This window comes from Sorex fumeus, unplaced genomic scaffold (assembly GCF_029834395.1).
Source record: "Sorex fumeus unplaced genomic scaffold, SorFum_2.1 ptg000050l, whole genome shotgun sequence".
Lineage (NCBI taxonomy): Eukaryota > Metazoa > Chordata > Mammalia > Eulipotyphla > Soricidae > Sorex > Sorex fumeus.
This window is the reverse complement of record NW_026606107.1, coordinates 16,288,197-16,305,630: the sequence shown is the minus strand read 5'-3', so window position 1 is coordinate 16,305,630 and position 17,434 is coordinate 16,288,197. Positions and strand designations below refer to the sequence as shown.

At 41.3% G+C, this 17,434-nt stretch overlaps 1 pseudogene; it reads left to right on the top strand.

Annotated features, from left to right (window-relative positions):
* Window positions 1-3,675: 3,675 nt before the first annotated feature.
* Window positions 3,676-3,809, top strand: LOC130032677 (uncharacterized; annotated as a pseudogene).
* The last annotated feature ends 13,625 nt before the right edge of the window (window positions 3,810-17,434 follow it).

The following is a 17,434-nucleotide window of genomic DNA, read 5'->3' as shown; positions in this document are numbered from 1 at the left end:
GGCTTGCTAATGTAGTTTTAAATCCTTCAATTCCACATGAATAGATTCTTTAATACCTTATATCAGTTAATATTCATGTTGTTTCAATTTTTCTTCCAGTGATTGTTTTAATTACATGCCCATTGTATGGGGAATTGATTTGAGTTCCTCACTGATGAGGCTTGAGTGTTTATTTGAATGAGATGGTTTTTCAGGACTTTTGTCTCTGTCTACTAGAGCAGGAATCAAGTGTCAGATATCTTGGTCCTTGAGTGTATACCCTGAGTTCAAGACAGGCTCAGAGAGGCTTCCTTGGTCTGCAAGATCCAGGTAGCGGTCATAGGCCCAGGTACTTATTTCTAAAAATTCTTCCAAACTCACATAATAAAATTTAGAGTACATTGTCTGATTTTTTAAAATAAGCATTAAATGAAGGAAAAGAAGAAAAATTTAAAATCATGATACATATCAGAAATGTGTGATAACAATCTGAGTATCAGCAGAACAAATTAAGTTGGTGGGAATGAGGTGAAAAAGGAGCTCTCTTGTAGTGCTGTTGAGTATGCTGTCTGTTACAACCCCTGTGGAAAACAGTGTGGAGCATTCTCTGTAAATTTAGAACTGAACTGACATATGACCCAGCAGTTCCACCCTTGGGCATGCACATCCAGAACATAAAAAGACTCCCTCAAAGGATATATTCACATTAGTATTCATTGCATCACTCAGTAGAGTAGCTAAGATATGGAATCATTCTCATCGTCCAATGACAGATGAATGCATTATAAAGATGTGGTGTTTCCACACAATAAAGTATTATGCAGCTGCAACCTGTTTAGAACTGGAAGCATAATGTTGAGTGAATAAAGCCAGAAGAAGAAAGACAAACAGGATGATCTCACGTATATGTGGCATATAGAATACTGGATCAGAAATGGATTGTAGTGAAGGAACGATGTCTAGATCACCCTTGACTCCAGTGTTTAGAGAGGAGGACAGAGAAGGAAAGAAATCTGGGGTTGGGGAAATAGAATAGGAAGTAATGGGTAAGAAGGCATCAGGGCTTCAGTTTTACCAGCGATATGGGGCAGTGTTTTAGACATATATCCAAAACATAGATTTAGCAACACTGAAAGGATGAGATCTAAGCTGCAACCACTGGAAATTTGTAATGTGCCTGGCAAGTTGACAGGCTATGCATGGGTTGGTGGTTGGGGTGGAGAAGGAATCTAGAAGCACCGATGGAGGGAAGTTTTCACTCGTAGTGGAATTGCTGTTGAAATATTCACTTATCACTTAATTCCCGTTATTCATCGATTTACTCGAGCGGGTGCCAGTAACGTCTCCATTCATCCCGTTGCATGCTAGCGTAGCCCAATGGTATCTGTTCGTTCTAGGAACATGCAGAGCCTCAAACCGATCATTTAGGGTCTTGACGAAGAAGTCTGACCATCTTATAGGTGGGCGTCCACGTGATCTTTTGATGTCCCGTGGAATCCAATCAGTAATGGCTCTAGTCCAGTCTGTAAACCTCATTACGTGTCCAGTCCATCTGATTTTTGATGTCTTGGCAAATGAGACAGCGTCCCTGATTCTTGAGCGTTGACGAAGATCAGAACTCCGGATTCTATCTCTCATTTGAGTGAATCGTGATATTCCAAGCATAGTTCTTTCGATTCCTTTTTGAGAGACCCGAATAGCGTTCTCATCCTGTTTTCGTAGGGTCCAGGTCTCTGAGGCATGCAGGAAGAATAGTGGAATCAAAGAGATGTGCTCGTAGCTGGAGGTTCTTTGTCCTTTTAGTTATTTCTTCAATGCTCTTGAAGGCATTCCAAGCCTCTCTCTTCCTCCTGCGCAACTCAGGTGCCAGGTCATTCATCATGTTGATTTCTCGACCTAGGTATATATAACTGTTGCATTCGGAGATGGTGGTTCCGTTGAGAGCCTAAAATACAACTATAAATAACTGTACATCACAGTTCCATAGTTCAATTAAAAGTTATGAAAATATTAATATGTTCATGCCCCATAGCATAAGAGGGGGAAAGATCACTTTCACCTTTAACACCTTGAATTTGGACCTCAGTACCAACCAAGACCCAAAGCATGGACATATTGAAACCACTGAAATGACTAATAACTTCCAATTATATCTGTTTAATTCACTGGTATGTATTTGTCTTTTTGTAGACTCTCATATAATATGTCAAATTAAAAAGTAATATGTTTGCACAACTTGCATCATTCACACAAATGTCTTGGTAAGAACAATTAGACATACTTTCAGTGGGTGGAATTTTTCTCTTTCTTTAATTCTCTAAAACATCTGTGGATGATCCTGCTAAACACCAGAATTGCTTGCACAAAAACATAACATGTACCATATTATGCACGCTCAGATGAAATATTTTTGTTTATTTGTAAAACATGCCACATGGTAATTACTCAATGTATGTTAGTAGAAAATAATGAAATTACTTTATTGAATTGAGAAAAATAATATTGGAATGTTGATATTATGCCAAATGAAGCAATTCTTATTCAAATTATGGTAGCACCCAAATTAACTCAAAGGTCCATGACTACTGGTCTTAATGCTTCTTTCCAAGTAGGAATACTGAAAACTTTAATTCTAGCTTTTAAGACAACTTTAACTTGTTGTTCTTGAGAGACACTATAAACTTCACTCCATTCTGTTATCTAAACTTTTCTTTATATTTGGAATTTCATGACTGAGTATAAGTCCAACCTCTTCTGAGAAGGCTTCTCTGATTACTTTAGCTCAAGTTGGTATCTTCTTTGGACAAACATAATATCAATCAACAACAACATCTTTGATTATTTTAGTAGTACCTTATGCTTCATGGTGTTGACTTTTCATGTATGGTATAGAGTTAAAGGACAGAGTTCAAATCATGTGTCAATCAGAAACCAGTACCAGCCTATATTCATTAGTAAATCTGTGTTAAATAAATGTTTAACTAATGTCTAATTGCAAAAACATTTAGACATTTAGACATATCATTTAAATGTCGATTGCCTCGAGCAGGCCCCAGTAACGTCTCTTTCATCCTAGCCCTGAGATTATATTCAAGGCTCTTTAGGAGAATGAGACCCATCATTGTTACTAGTATTTGACATATTTGGTACGCCACGGGGAGTTTGCCAGACTCTGCCCTGTGGGCAGGCTACATTCGATAGCCTGCAAGTTTGTCCAAAGTAGGAATGAGATAATAAGATGTCATAAAAAGATGTCCTGATAAGATGTCGCGCTGCCGCAAATGCGGCCCTGCGGTTCCGGGAGCTGGATTTTATAGTCTCTGAGTCTTGGCCGTTGATGGGATTACACGGCGCCAGGGGGCCAGGTGGTGGGTGTGACCCCCGCCTACTGGAATTTGGAGGATCTGGGTGGAGGATGCTCAACTCCAATCTGAGTAGGCTTGGAGATCTCGGCCCCGGAACCCGCGTGGCTTTGTCCCTCTGCCAGTACCTTCATGTGTGCGGAGAGTGGTCTTAGCATGGTGGTGGCTGGTCCTGGAGGTCTTCAGCTACCGGAGCCCTGGTCGGGGCGGGGAGGAAAGCTCAACCCGCTCCCCTCCAAGGGACCCCGGCGAGGAACAGCCACGCGCAGGGGCAGGAGACTGCACTGGTCTCGTCCGGGAGCTGGATTTTATAGTCCAGGAGCTGGATTTTATAGTCGCTTCTCGGCCTTTTGGCTAAGATCAAGTGTAGTATCATTTAAATGTATTGCTCTAAAAATCTAATATTTAACTTATGGCAAGCATTTTGTTTTGTGATAAAATTGCAGTTTTGTCTCCGAAGCAATAAGAATGCAATGCACATTCACCGAGTGTCAGAAAATGTTTTTAATTGCTAGGGAATGTCTACCATTCACTAATACACATGTTTTCAGGGGTATTACTATAGAAATGCTAAGACTGGAAAACTAAGAATACATGCTCATGAGTATAAATTCAAATTCAATGTAAGGGATGTATATGCAACAATATAACCAGTATATTTATTAAATAAAAGAGAACTATCAATCCATAGATTTTTTATTCTCCTTTTTAAAAATTCAAGTAAATACTGCAAAATGCAAATGCTTGTCATTTTTGGGACTTCATGTTTGTGCTCAATCCTAACAGGAATATTTAACACTCCCCGCCCTTTGGTTTTTGGACCATGCCGAGAAGTACTTGGGAGTTACTCCTGACTCTGTACATGAGTTACTCCTGGCTGTACTTAGGGACCGTATGAGATGCTGGTGATCAAACCCAGGTGGGCCACTTGCAAAGTAAGTGCCCTACCTGAACAATCAAACCAACCCATCCATTTTTCTTTGTATATTATTGCTAAATTGTAAAATTATAGGGCTATAATGAAGATGACATACAAACTTTCCTATCAGTACAAAATTAAAATGTAGACAACAAGTCATCAGTTCTGTTTTTTGTTTAAAAGCAATTAGCATGAGACTGAATAAATTGTACTAGGGGTTAAGACACCTGCCTTAGAACATCTTATGATATGGCTGCAGTATGTTAAAATCTCCAGCACCATATATGGTCCCTCCAGGACTGCCATGTGTTATCTCTGAGCAGAGAGGAGTAAGTCCTGAGCACTGCTGAGTATGGCTCAAAAATGAATAGAACATTGTATGACAAAAATCTTGTAATTGTGTATCTCACGTTGATTCAATAAAAAATAAAAGAGCAATGAAGAGTCTGAGAGATGATCCAGGATCTCAGATACATGCGTTGTATATGCACAACACCAATTTGATTTTGAACACCTGTTTTTGTCCCTGAATGTTCATTCCCTGAACATTACCAGGTGTTGTCCTGGAAGACCCCATAAGCACCACCAATGTGATCCATAAAAAAGAAAAAAATAAAAGTAATATATACTGTGAAGATGTGTGAATTTGGACCTCAAACACAAATACAATAGCATAAATCTAATGCTAACATTTTTATAAAGTGTGTCTTAGACTCCATAGTGCATATAAATTAGACTGCACTATTCTACAATAAAGAATTTCAGACTTATAGTAAGTATACATCTTTGAAGCAGCCTTAATGAATATATAATTTAGCAAAATTAGTTCTACATAAATAAATGGTGCTGTATTAAATTCTCACAAAATTAGAATTAGAAAATTACAATAAAGAGAAAATAAAAATGTAATTTTGTATATTTTGTTTTGAACTAATTATGTTTGGAACTAGTTAATTTAAGAGTTATTTATCTAGACATGGCAGGAGGAAAGACTTTGTGTTTGAAAAATAGATTTGATTTTACATTACTTTAACAAATTACTTTTGTTTTTTAATGTGCCTGTCAAGGTGCAGGTGCAGGTAAGAGGTATTTGGTGTTGGTAGGGATTGAGTATGGCAACATTGGTGGAGAGAAGTTTACACTGAGGGGGAATTTGTGTTGAAATATTATGTGACTAAAACAATTATCAATGACTTTGTAAATCATGGTTCCTTGATCTTTATTTTAAGCATTAGAGCAAAAAATTGCAAAATAATACTTTTAATTTCACAAAAGAGAAAATGTTAATTTTTTAAAAATTTTTTATCTGTTTTAAGATCTCAAGGTAACTTTTTGTAAAAAAAAAAAAAAAAAAGCTTCTAGGCAAGACCCCGGGCGTCCTCCCAGATGCCTGGAGAAAAGCAGTTCTGAGTGTCTGCCTACCACTCTTCACACATCACACTGCGCTGATCTCCTCCCAAACCCAGGTCAGTCCACCAGCCAGTACTTGAACCCGCGACTTGGATCTCTCCCTTGCAAGACCCCAGGCGTCCTCCCAGACGCCTGTAGAAAAGCAATTCTGAGAGTCTACCTTCCGCTCTTCACTCCTTACACTGTACTGATCTCGTCCCAAACCAGGTCAGTTCATCCGCTGGTACTTGAATCCCCGGACTTGGATCTCTCCCTGCAAGACGCCAGGTGTCCTCCCAGATGCCTGGAGAAAAGCAGTTCTGAGCATCTGCCTTCCCCTCTTCACTCCTCACTGCTGTGCTGATCTCCCAAACCCAGGTTTCCGTTGGGGCTTGGCTTCTTCACAAGTGGGCGTGGCTTCTGTAGAAGTGGGCATGGCCAATTTTCAGCGGTCCAATGCTCAAGCCACCGCAGGTAATTTAGCCATACTAAAGAACCTAGTCCCCAAGGAACCTAGTCCCCAACCTACACAGCAATATGAAGAAACAACGCAAATCCCCACCACAAGGGGAAGACAACAAAAAGAAACCAGAAGACTCTGTCGATACTGCTCACCTAAGGGACCTCTCTGACATAGAATTCAGATACAATGTCATGAAGATGTTCAATCAACTCAATGAAACAGTCAGACAGACATCCATCCAGTAACATGACAGAAAAAATCGACAAATTAGGCGAAGAAATGAGAGCAGAAACATGACAATTAAAAGATTCCATAGATGAAATGAAAAACTCAGTCTCTTCCCTCAACAATAGAATGACCACAGCTGAAGAGAGAATTAGTGAGCTGGAAGATCAGCTGCACCAAGCCAACAGGCAACAACAAACAGTGGCAAGGGACCACAAAATAGCTCTGCAGAAAATCAGAGTCCTAGCAGTTGATTCCAAGAGGAACAACATTAGAATCATTGGACTACCAGAAGCTCAGGGAAACAATCCCAATGAAAAAAACACGGTGAAACAAATCATTGCTGAAAAATTCCCAGAGCTCCACAATTCAGCCATTCAGGTTCAAGGAGCCCAAAGGGTACCAGCTAAAATAGACCCTAACAAAAACATTCCAAGACATATCATAATTAGAATGATTGATGCTGCCTATAGAGATACAAGAATACAGGAAGCAAGGTCAAAGAAGGAAATCACATACAAAGGAGCACCCCTTAGATTCACAGCAGATCTATCAGAGGAAACCCTCCAAGCCCGAAGGCAGTGGCGAGATATAATGAAAAAACTTACTGAAATGAATGCTTAACCAAGAATACTCTATCAGGCTAAAGTCTCACTCAAAATTGAAGGAACAGTAAACTATTTTCTTGACAAACAGTAGCACAGGAACTTCATAGACTCAAAACCAAACCTAAAACAAGAACTAAAGGGGCTACTATAAGACAAGACAAACCCTACAACCACAACACACCCTTACAAAAAAAGATGACACAAAATCCCATAACAATAATCTCTCTCAATGTCAATGGTCTAAATTCACCAATTAAGAGACACAGAGTGGCAAAATGGATTCAGAGACAGAACCCAACATTCTGCTGCCTACAAGAAACTCATCTCAACAGCCAGAGCAAACACAGACTCAAACTCAAAGGATGGTAAACAATCCTGAAAGCAAAGAGCTCCCTCAAAAAAGCTGGGGTGGCCATAATAGTATCCGACAAAATTAATTTCGCGTTGAAAAAGATTAGAAGGGACAGCGAAGGCTATTTTCTCTTCACCAAGGGATATGCAAAACAGGAAGAAATCACAATCTTAAATGTATATGCACATAATGAGGGAACAGCTAAATATTTAAAACAACTGCTAACAGATTTTAAGGAGGATATTGCTAGCAACACAATAGCAGCTGGAGATTTCAATATTGCCTTATCACCTCTGGATAGATCAACAAGAACAAAACCCAGCATGGAAACATTGGCTTTGAAAGAAGAAATCGAAAAGGAAGGGCTTATAGACCTATACAGGGCTTTATACCCCCGAAAGAAATAATACACATTCTTCTCCAGTGTGCACAGTACATTTTCCAAAATAGACCATGTCCTAGGCCGCAAAACATTTCTAATTAGAATCAGGAAGATAGAAATAGTATCAACAATCTTTTCAGACCATGATGCACTGAGAATAGAAGTGAATAACATACAGACACGCAGAACCAAATCAAACACCTGGAAATTAAACAACTCAATGCTGAACAACGAGTGGATCAGGAAGGAATTCAAGGACAAAATCATAAGATACGTGGAAACAAATGAGAATGAAGACACGAGCTACCCGAACTTATGGGATGCAGCGAAAGCCATTTTAAGGGGAAAATTTATAGCTTTGCAAGCATATCTCAGGACAGAAGAAAGGATGCATATAAACGACTTGACTTCACGGCTCAAGATCTTAGAAAAGGATCAACAGAAAGAGCCCAAATTGGGAAGAAGGAAAGAGATCATAAAACTTAGAGCAGAAATCAACGACATGGAAAACAAAGAAACAACCCGAAAGATCAATGTAACCAAGAGTTGGTTCTTCTAGAAAATAAATAAGATAGATAAACCACTAGCAACAATCACATGAAACAGCGAGAGAGAACCCTAATAAATCGAATCAGAAATAAGAACAGGGATATCGCAAGAGAAAACAAAGAAATCCAAAAGATCATCAGAGACTACGTTGAAAGTCTGTATGCAACGGAACAAGAGAACTTAGGAGAAATGTATAAATTCCTATCATCTCCCAAAGCTGAATCAAGAAGTTATAGAGTACCTGAATAGACATATTTACATCAAGGAAATTGAAACTGTAATCAAAAGACTTCCCAACAACTAAAGCCCAGGTCCAGACGGATTCACTAGCGAATTTTTCCAAACATTTAAAGAGGACCAATTGGCAGTTCTTCTCAAGCTTCAGTTTCTATGAAGCCCATATCTCTCTAATACCAAAAGTAAACAAAGACACCACTAGAAACAAAAACTAGAGGCCGATATACCTGATAAACATGGATGCGGAGATTCTCAACAAAATAATAGCAAAGAGAATTCAAGAACTCATCAAAAAGATCATACTCCATGACCAAGTGGGATTCATCCCGGGGAAGCAAGGATGGTTCAACATTCGGGAATCAATCAACATAATCCATCATATCAATAAAAGAAAAGATATAAATCATATGATCATATCAATAGATGCAGAGAAAGCATTTGACAAGATCCAGCACCCGTTTATGATGAAAACCCTGGCCAAAATGGGGATAGAGGGAACTTTCCTCAATATAGTTAAAGCCATCTACCACAAGCCTACAGCAAGCATCATCCTAAATGGGGGAAAAATGAGAGCCTTCCCTCTAAGATCAGGGACAAGGATGTGCACACTCTCCACTGCGGTTCAATATAGTACCGGAATTACTTGCAATAGCAATTAGGCAAGAAAAAGATATTAAGGGCATCCAGGTAGGAAAGGAAGAAATCAAACTCTCACTATTCGAAGATGATATGATACTATACTTAGAGAAACTTAAAACCTCTACCAAGATAATCCTAGAAACAATAGGCTTGTATAGTAAATTCGCAGGCTATAAAATCAATACCCAAAAGTCCATGGCTTTACTATATGCAAATAGTGAAAGAGAATAAAGTGACATGACGAAAACAATCCCATTCACAATTGTGCCCAAGAAAATCAAGTACCTGGGAATCAACTTAACTAAGGAAGTAAAGGACCTGTACAAAGAAAACTACAAAACTCTACTTCAGGAAATAAAAGAGGACACCAGGAAATGGAAAAATATACCCTGCTCATGAATGGGGACAATTAACATTGTCAAAATGGCAATACTTCCCAAAGCACTGTACACATTCAATGCGATCCCTATCAGGGTACCCACGACATTATTCAAAGAAATGGATCAAACACTCCTGAAATTTATATGGAACAATAAGGTAAGGTAAAGGCCCTCCCGTTGATCGTCGATTTGCTCGAGCAGGCCCAGTAACGTCTCCATTGGAGACTTTGTTGTTACTGTGTCTGGCATATCGAATACTCTCGGTAGCTTGCTGGGCTCTCCGAGAGGGGCAGAGGAATCGAACTCGGGTCGGCCATGTTGGTCGCTTGTAAGGCGAACGCCCTACCCGCTGTGCTATCGCTCCAGCCCCTACGAATAGCTTAAGCAATTCTTGGGAAAAAGAAAATGGGAGGAATCAACCTTCCCCCCAACTTCAACCTCTACTACAAAGCATTCATAATTAAAACAGCATGATACTGAAACAAAGGCAGAGCTTCAGACCAATGGAACAGAGTTGAATATACTGACATCTCTTCGCAAGCATATGATCATCTAATCTTTGATGAGGGGGCAAGAAAAGTGAAATGGAGCAGGGAAAGCCTCTTTAATAAATTGTGCTGGCCAAACTGGACGGCTACATGCAAAAATGTGGGCTCAGATCTCTGCCTAACACCATCAAAAAATTAAGATCAAAATGGATTAAAAACCTCAACATCACACCGGAATCTATAAAGTTCATTGAAGACAAAGTTGTGAAAACCTTTCATGATATTGAAGCTAATGGTATCTTCAAAGATGTCCCGCCACTGGCTTAGCAAGTGAAAACAGAGATACACAAATGGGATTATCTTAAACTGCACCTTAAAAGAAACAGTGACCAAAATACAAAGACAGTCTACAGAATGGGAAAGGATATTCACTAAATGCACATAGGACAAAGGGTTGATATCAAGGATATACAAGGTACTAGATGAACTCCTCAAGAAGAAAAAAACTAACCCCAAGAAAAAATGGGCCGAAGAAATGAACAGAAACTTTTGCAAAGAAGAAATCCGAATGCCTAAAAGGCACATGAGAAAATGTTCTACATCACTAATCATCAGAGACATGAAGATCAAAACAACAATGAAATGTCATTTCACACCACAGAGACTGGTCCTCTTCCAAATGAACAAAAGCAACCGATGCTTTCGTAGATATGACGAGAAAGGGACATTCCTTCACTGCTGGTGGTAATGCCGACTGGTCCAACCATTTTGGAGAAAAATATGGACGATTCTCAAAAAATTAGAATTTGATCTCCCATTTGACCCAGCAATACCACTCCTGGGAATATATCCCACAGAGGCAAAAAGTATAGTCGAATTGACATCTACACTTGTTTGTTCATTGCAGCACTCTTTACAATAGCCAGAATCTGGAAAAAACCTGCCTGCCCGAGAACAGATGACTGGTTAAAGAAACTTTGGTACATTTACACAATGGAGTACTATGTAGCTGGTAGAAAAGATGAAATCATGAAATTCACATACAAGTGGTACTACATGGAAAGTATCATGTTAAGTGAAATGAGTCAGAAAGAGCGGGATAGACACAGAAAGAAAGATTACATTCATCTGGGGAACATAAAGCAACGAAATGGGAGACTAAGAACCAGGAGTGGCCGAGATTTCATTTCATTTCATTTCATCATCCTGTTAATCGTCGATTGTCTCGAGCAGGCCCCAGTAACGTCTCTTTCATCCTAGCCCTGAGATTATATTCAGGGCTCTTTAGGAGAATGAGACCCATCATTGTTACTGGTATTTGGCATATTTGGTAGGCCACGGGGAGTTTGCCAGACTCTGCCCTGTGGGCAGGCTACATTCGACAGCCTGCAAGTTTGTCCAAAGTAGGAATGAGATAATAAGATGTCATAAAAAGATGTCCTGATAAGATGTCGCGCTGCCGCAAATGCGACCCTGCGGTTCCGGGAGCTGGATTTTATAGTCTCTGAGTCTTGGCCGCTGATGGGATTACACGGCGCCAGGGGGCCAGGTGGTGGGTGTGACCCCCGCCTACTGGAATTTGGAGGATCTGGGTGGAAGATGCTCGACTCCAATTCGAGTAGGCTTGGAGGTCTCGGCCCCGGAACCCGCGTGGCTTTGTCCCTCTGCCAGTACCTTCAGGTGTGCGGAGAGTGGTCTCAGCATGGTGGTGGCTGGTCCTGGAGGTCTCTGGCTGCCGTAGCCCTGGCCGGGGCGGGGAGGAAAGCTCAACCCGCTCCCCTCCAAGGGACTCCGGGAAGGAACACCGAGGCGCGGGGGCAGAGACTGCACTGCTCTCGTCCGGGATCTGGATTTTATAGTCTCTGAGTCTTGGCCGCTGATGGGATTACACGGCGCCAGGGGGCCAGGTGGTGGGTGTGACCCCCGCCTACTGGAATTTGGAGGATCTGGGTGGAAGATGCTCGACTCCAATTCGAGTAGGCTTGGAGGTCTCGGCCCCGGAACCCGCGTGGCTTTGTCCCTCTGCCAGTACCTTCAGGTGTGCGGAGAGTGGTCTCAGCATGGTGGTGGCTGGTCCTGGAGGTCTCCGGCTGCCGTAGCCCTGGCCGGGGCGGGGAGGAAAGCTCAACCCGCTCCCCTCCAAGGGACTCCGGGAAGGAACACCGAGGCGCGGGGGCAGAGACTGCACTGCTCTCGTCCGGGATCTGGATTTTATAGTCTCTGAGTCTTGGCCGCTGATGGGATTACACGGCGCCAGGGGGCCAGGTGGTGGGTGTGACCCCCGCCTACTGGAATTTGGAGGATCTGGGTGGAAGATGCTCGACTCCAATTCGAGTAGGCTTGGAGGTCTCGGCCCCGGAACCCGCGTGGCTTTGTCCCTCTGCCAGTACCTTCAGGTGTGCGGAGAGTGGTCTCAGCATGGTGGTGGCTGGTCCTGGAGGTCTCCGGCTGCCGTAGCCCTGGCCGGGGCGGGGAGGAAAGCTCAACCCGCTCCCCTCCAAGGGACTCCGGGAAGGAACACCGAGGCGCGGGGGCCGAGATTAGTACCAGGAATTTTGCTCCATAACTTGGATGCCAGCCACACGTGCTAGGGGAAAAGGCAGCTCAGATAGAGAAGAGAGCACCAAATAAAGGGTGTTGGGAAGATCCTCCCTGGGTGGGAGAAGCATGCTGAAAGTAGACTATAGACAAAACATGACTGCCACTCAATGCCTCTCTTGCAAACCACAGGACCCAAAAGGAGAGAGAAAAAACAAAATGGAATGCCCTGACACAGAGGCAGGGTGAGATGGTGGGGATGGCAGATGGGAGAAATGATGGGACCCTTGGTAGTGGAGGATGGGCGCTGTTGGAGGGATGGGTACTTGATCACTGTATAACTGAAACCCAAGCACAAAAATTTGTAAATCTATAACTACCTCGTGGTGTTTCACTAATAAAAAGAAGCTTCTAACTGCATTAAGTCATCAAATTATTCTAAAATTTCTTTTTGATTTATCTAGCAGAGTTTATTGCTCAAAGTTATATTACCTTAATACTTAATTTGAAAAATGTACATAATGAAATGATAAATCTTCATCATAGTATCGCATATTTTAATACACTTAATTTAATAAACCTAATTTAAAAATTAAAAAAACAAACCAAGAGTGTTTGGGGACTACAGAAAAATATTTCTTTAAACAAATTAATATTTAAATATAAGACTTTTAAAATTAAGGGCTGGAGCGATAGCACAGCGGGTAGGGCGTTTGCCTTACAAGCGGCCAACATGGCCGACCCGAGTTCGATTCCTCCGCCCCTCTCGGAGAGCCCGGCAAGCTACCGAGAGTATTCGATATGCCACACACAGTAACAACAAAGTCTCCAATGGAGACGTTACTGGGCCCGCTCGAGCAAATCGACGATCAACGGGAGGGCCTTTACCTTTTTTTTAAAATTAACAATAAAAATTAATGCATGGATTGTTGGAAAATATGAGCTACTTTATAAATTTTTGGACACAATAAACTTATACATGTAAATAAATAGCACTGTAGCACTGCACTGTCCTCCCATTGTTCATCGATTAGCTCGAGTGGGCCCAATAACGTCTCCAATATGAGACTTGTTGTTTCTGTGTTTGGCATATCGAATACACCACAGATAGCTTGCCAGGCTTTGGCGTATGGACAAGATACTCTCAGTAGCTTGCTGGGCTCTCTGAGAGGGATGGAGGAATTGAATCTGGGTTGGCTATGTCAGCCACGTGCAAGGCAAACACCCTACCCACTGTGCTATTACTCTAGCCCATAAATAATAATTTGTCCATAATTCCCTGTATTCCAAAATTCTGATATCTATTTTTAAAAGCAGAGGAAATAAAAGCACATAGTAAAACAAATATTTAAAAGCTGAAATTTTTTAGCCAATAGCCAGTATAAAATTTTTCAGGAGAACACAAATCTACAATATAGCGATAGATCAAAATTTAATCGCTTATAATGTCACTCACTGTCACTGATCTCCTGTTGTTCATCAATTTGCTCAAGCGGGCCCAGTAACATTGTGAGACTTGTTATTGTGTTGGGCATATCGAATACATCATGGGGAGCTTGCCAGACTTTGCTATGCGGGCGAGATACTCTCGGTAGCTTGCTGGGCTCTCCGAGAGGGGCGGAGGAATCGAACTCGGGGTGGCCATGTTGGCCACTTGCAAGGCAAAGGCCATACCTGCTGTTCTATCTCTCCAGCCCTATCACTTATACTATAACAGCTTAAGCTATAACAAATGTTTGACATTTTTTAAATAAATTCACTCAAAAATCTTAAAATATAGATGAATAAAAACTAAATAAACCACTGGTTAATAATTCATAATTAAACATGTCAATATAAAACCATTGGAGTATGTATGAATGCAAGGTTCCATCCCAATGGAAAACCATCAGGACTGTACTACTGTACTAGAAGGGAGACATCCACGATATTGGCAACCATTGCCCAATCTGCCTGTTGTCCATCGTCTACAAGCTGTTTACTCTAGTCGTCCTGAATAGGATTGGCAGAACACTAGATGAAGGAAAAACATGTGAGCAAGCCAGGTTCCTAAATGGATTCAGCACAATCGACCATATTCACATGATAACCAAGCTCATTGAGGTTCCTCAGGAGTTCAAGATGCCGCTCTAAGGTATTTAAAGAAGGCCTTTGATTCTGTTGAGACTGAAGGAGTCATCGAAGCCCTAGACAAACAGGGCATTCAAACTCAATACATCAAGATCCTCCGTGAGCTGTATTGCGGATTCACTACCACGATCTCACCATTCTACAGGGAAGTGATCATCCATGTCAAGAGAGGGGTTTGGCATGGTGATGCCATTTCACCAAAACTCTTCAGTGCCACCATCGAGAACATAATGCGACGATTGAACTGGAAAGGAATGGGAGAGATGATAGAAGGTCGGCAACTACACCACCTCTGCTTTGCTGATGACATCGTTCTAATAACATCAAACATTATCCAAGAGGCACAAACCCTGGCTAACGTCGACCATGAGTGTGGAAAGGTCAGATCACAGCTGAATATCACAAAGACAGTGTTTATGAGAAACGGTCTCGTTCGTGACTTTCCATTCGCTTTCAATGGAATGAGCATCTCCGAATACAAGAGTTATGTGTATCTAGGTCGAGAAATCAACATGACGAATGACCTGGCAACTGAGTTGCACAGGAGGAAGAGAGCGACTTGGAACACCTTTAGGAGCCTCGATGAAATAGCTAAGGGGACAATGAACCTCCGGCTCCAGGCACATCTCTTTGATTCCACTGTTTTTCCTGCCTTAACAGATGCCTCAGAGACCTGGGCCCTACGAAAACACGATGAGAACGCTCTTCCGGTCTCCCAAGGAGGAATCGAAAGAGCTATGCTTGGAGTATCATGCTTCACTCAAATGAGAGAAAGAATCCAGAGTTCCTACCTCCATCAACGATCAAAAATCAGGGATGCTGTCTCTTTTGCCAAGGTGTCAAAAATCAGATGGCTTGACATGTAATGAGATTTTGAGATGAGCACTGGACTAGAGCCATTACTGAATGGATTCCATGAAACGTCAAAAGATCACGTGGCCTCACACCTACGAGATGGTCAGACTTCATCAAGACCCTGAATGATCGGTTTGAGACTCTTCGTGTTCCTAGAAGGAGCAGACACCATTGAGCCACAATAGCACGCAACAGGGGTGAATGGAGATGTTACCAGTGCCTGCTGGAGCAAATCAATGAATACCAGGTTGTCAAATGATGTAGTGATCAATTGGAGTATGAAAATAATTGAAAGTTATTCACAATTAGTAAATTTGATGAAAATTTCCCAAGAGGAGCCTCCTTATAACCCATCTCACTTTAAAATGTGACCTTTCTCTCTGGATCAGGAAAGTCCCTGCCACAGGATCTCCAACCCAGGATCTGTCCTTATGAACCTGTAATGCTGAGACTCATCTCTTTTGTTATATAGATGAATCAAAGGCCATGAACATCCACTGGCTCTATCCTCATTTGTGCAATGCATAACCTCATCTCAGTTCTTGTGGATCAGGGAAGCCCCAGCCACCACATCTGAAACTCAAAACTGTGCTAACATATTAGAAGAGGACAGCCATTCCCCCTCAAATCCATCAGCTTTAAGTGTTGGCAATTTCTAATATCTGTTCCTGAATACCTCCATAATCACTCTGCTATGTAAACAGGGTTAGTTATTCACCTGCATGACCACTAAAATAACATCTAAAAGGCACAGAAACTGTTAGATACACTGATTTTGAATCAATAACCACTTACTGAAGCTTGAAGAATCAAATCAAGTATCAGAAAATTAGGAACATGAAGCACAAATTTCAGCATGACAAATATTTAAAAACAGTAAACCAAGGAAAAAGGATTCTGCCTACTTTGGCAGACAGTGACAAAATCTCCAGCAAATTATTGAGTTCAAATATGAGTCCTCAAAACAAGCCACTTCCTCCCTCACCTTCTACTATTGACATATCCTAACTTTAAAAAAATTATTAGTGAAGCACCATGAGGTACAGTTGTAGATTGACAAACCTTTATACTTCGGTTTCAGTTAAACAATGACCGAGTATCCATCCGTCCACCAGAGCCCATTTTTCACCACCAATGATCTCAGTAACCCTCCCACCCCACACTCCATCCACCACCCCACCCTGCCTCTGTGGCAGGGCATTCCCTTTTGCTCACTCTTTCCTTTAGGGCATTATAGTTTGCAATAGAGGAATTGAGTGGCCTTTGTGTTTGGTCTATAGTCTAATTTCAGCATGCATCTTACATCCCGAGCGAGTCCTCCAAACACCCTTTACTTGGTGTTCCCTTTTCCATCTGAGTTGCCTTTTCCCCTAGCTTGTGCTGCCGGCTTACAAAACATGGAGTAGACCTTCTGGTACTTATCTAAACTATTCTTGGGCGTTCGACTCCCATTCTGTTATTTTATATTCCCAAACGAGTTCAGTCATTCTATGTCTGTCTTTCTCTTTCTGGTTCAATTCACTTAGCATGATATTTTCTATGTAGAACCACTTGTATGTAAATTTCATGACTTCATCTTTTCTAGCAGCTGCATAGTATTCTATTATATAGATGTACCAAAATTTCTTTTTTAAAAAAATAATTTATTGAATCACCATGAGAAAAGTTACAAAGCTTTCAAGTTTAAGTCTCGATCATACAATGATCAACACCCCTCCCTTCACCAGTAATTATTTTTCACCACCAAGAACCCCTATATACCCCCCTTCCACCCCTCCTGAGAGTCTGTGAGGCACATGATTTCTACTTAATTCTCTCTACTTTGATTACATTCATTATTTTGACAAAACATGCACTATTATTGTTTGAAATTTCCCCCCAACAATTAGAACTGCTGAAAAGCCATTGTGAAATAATTTGTTTTCTATTGCTGGTTATG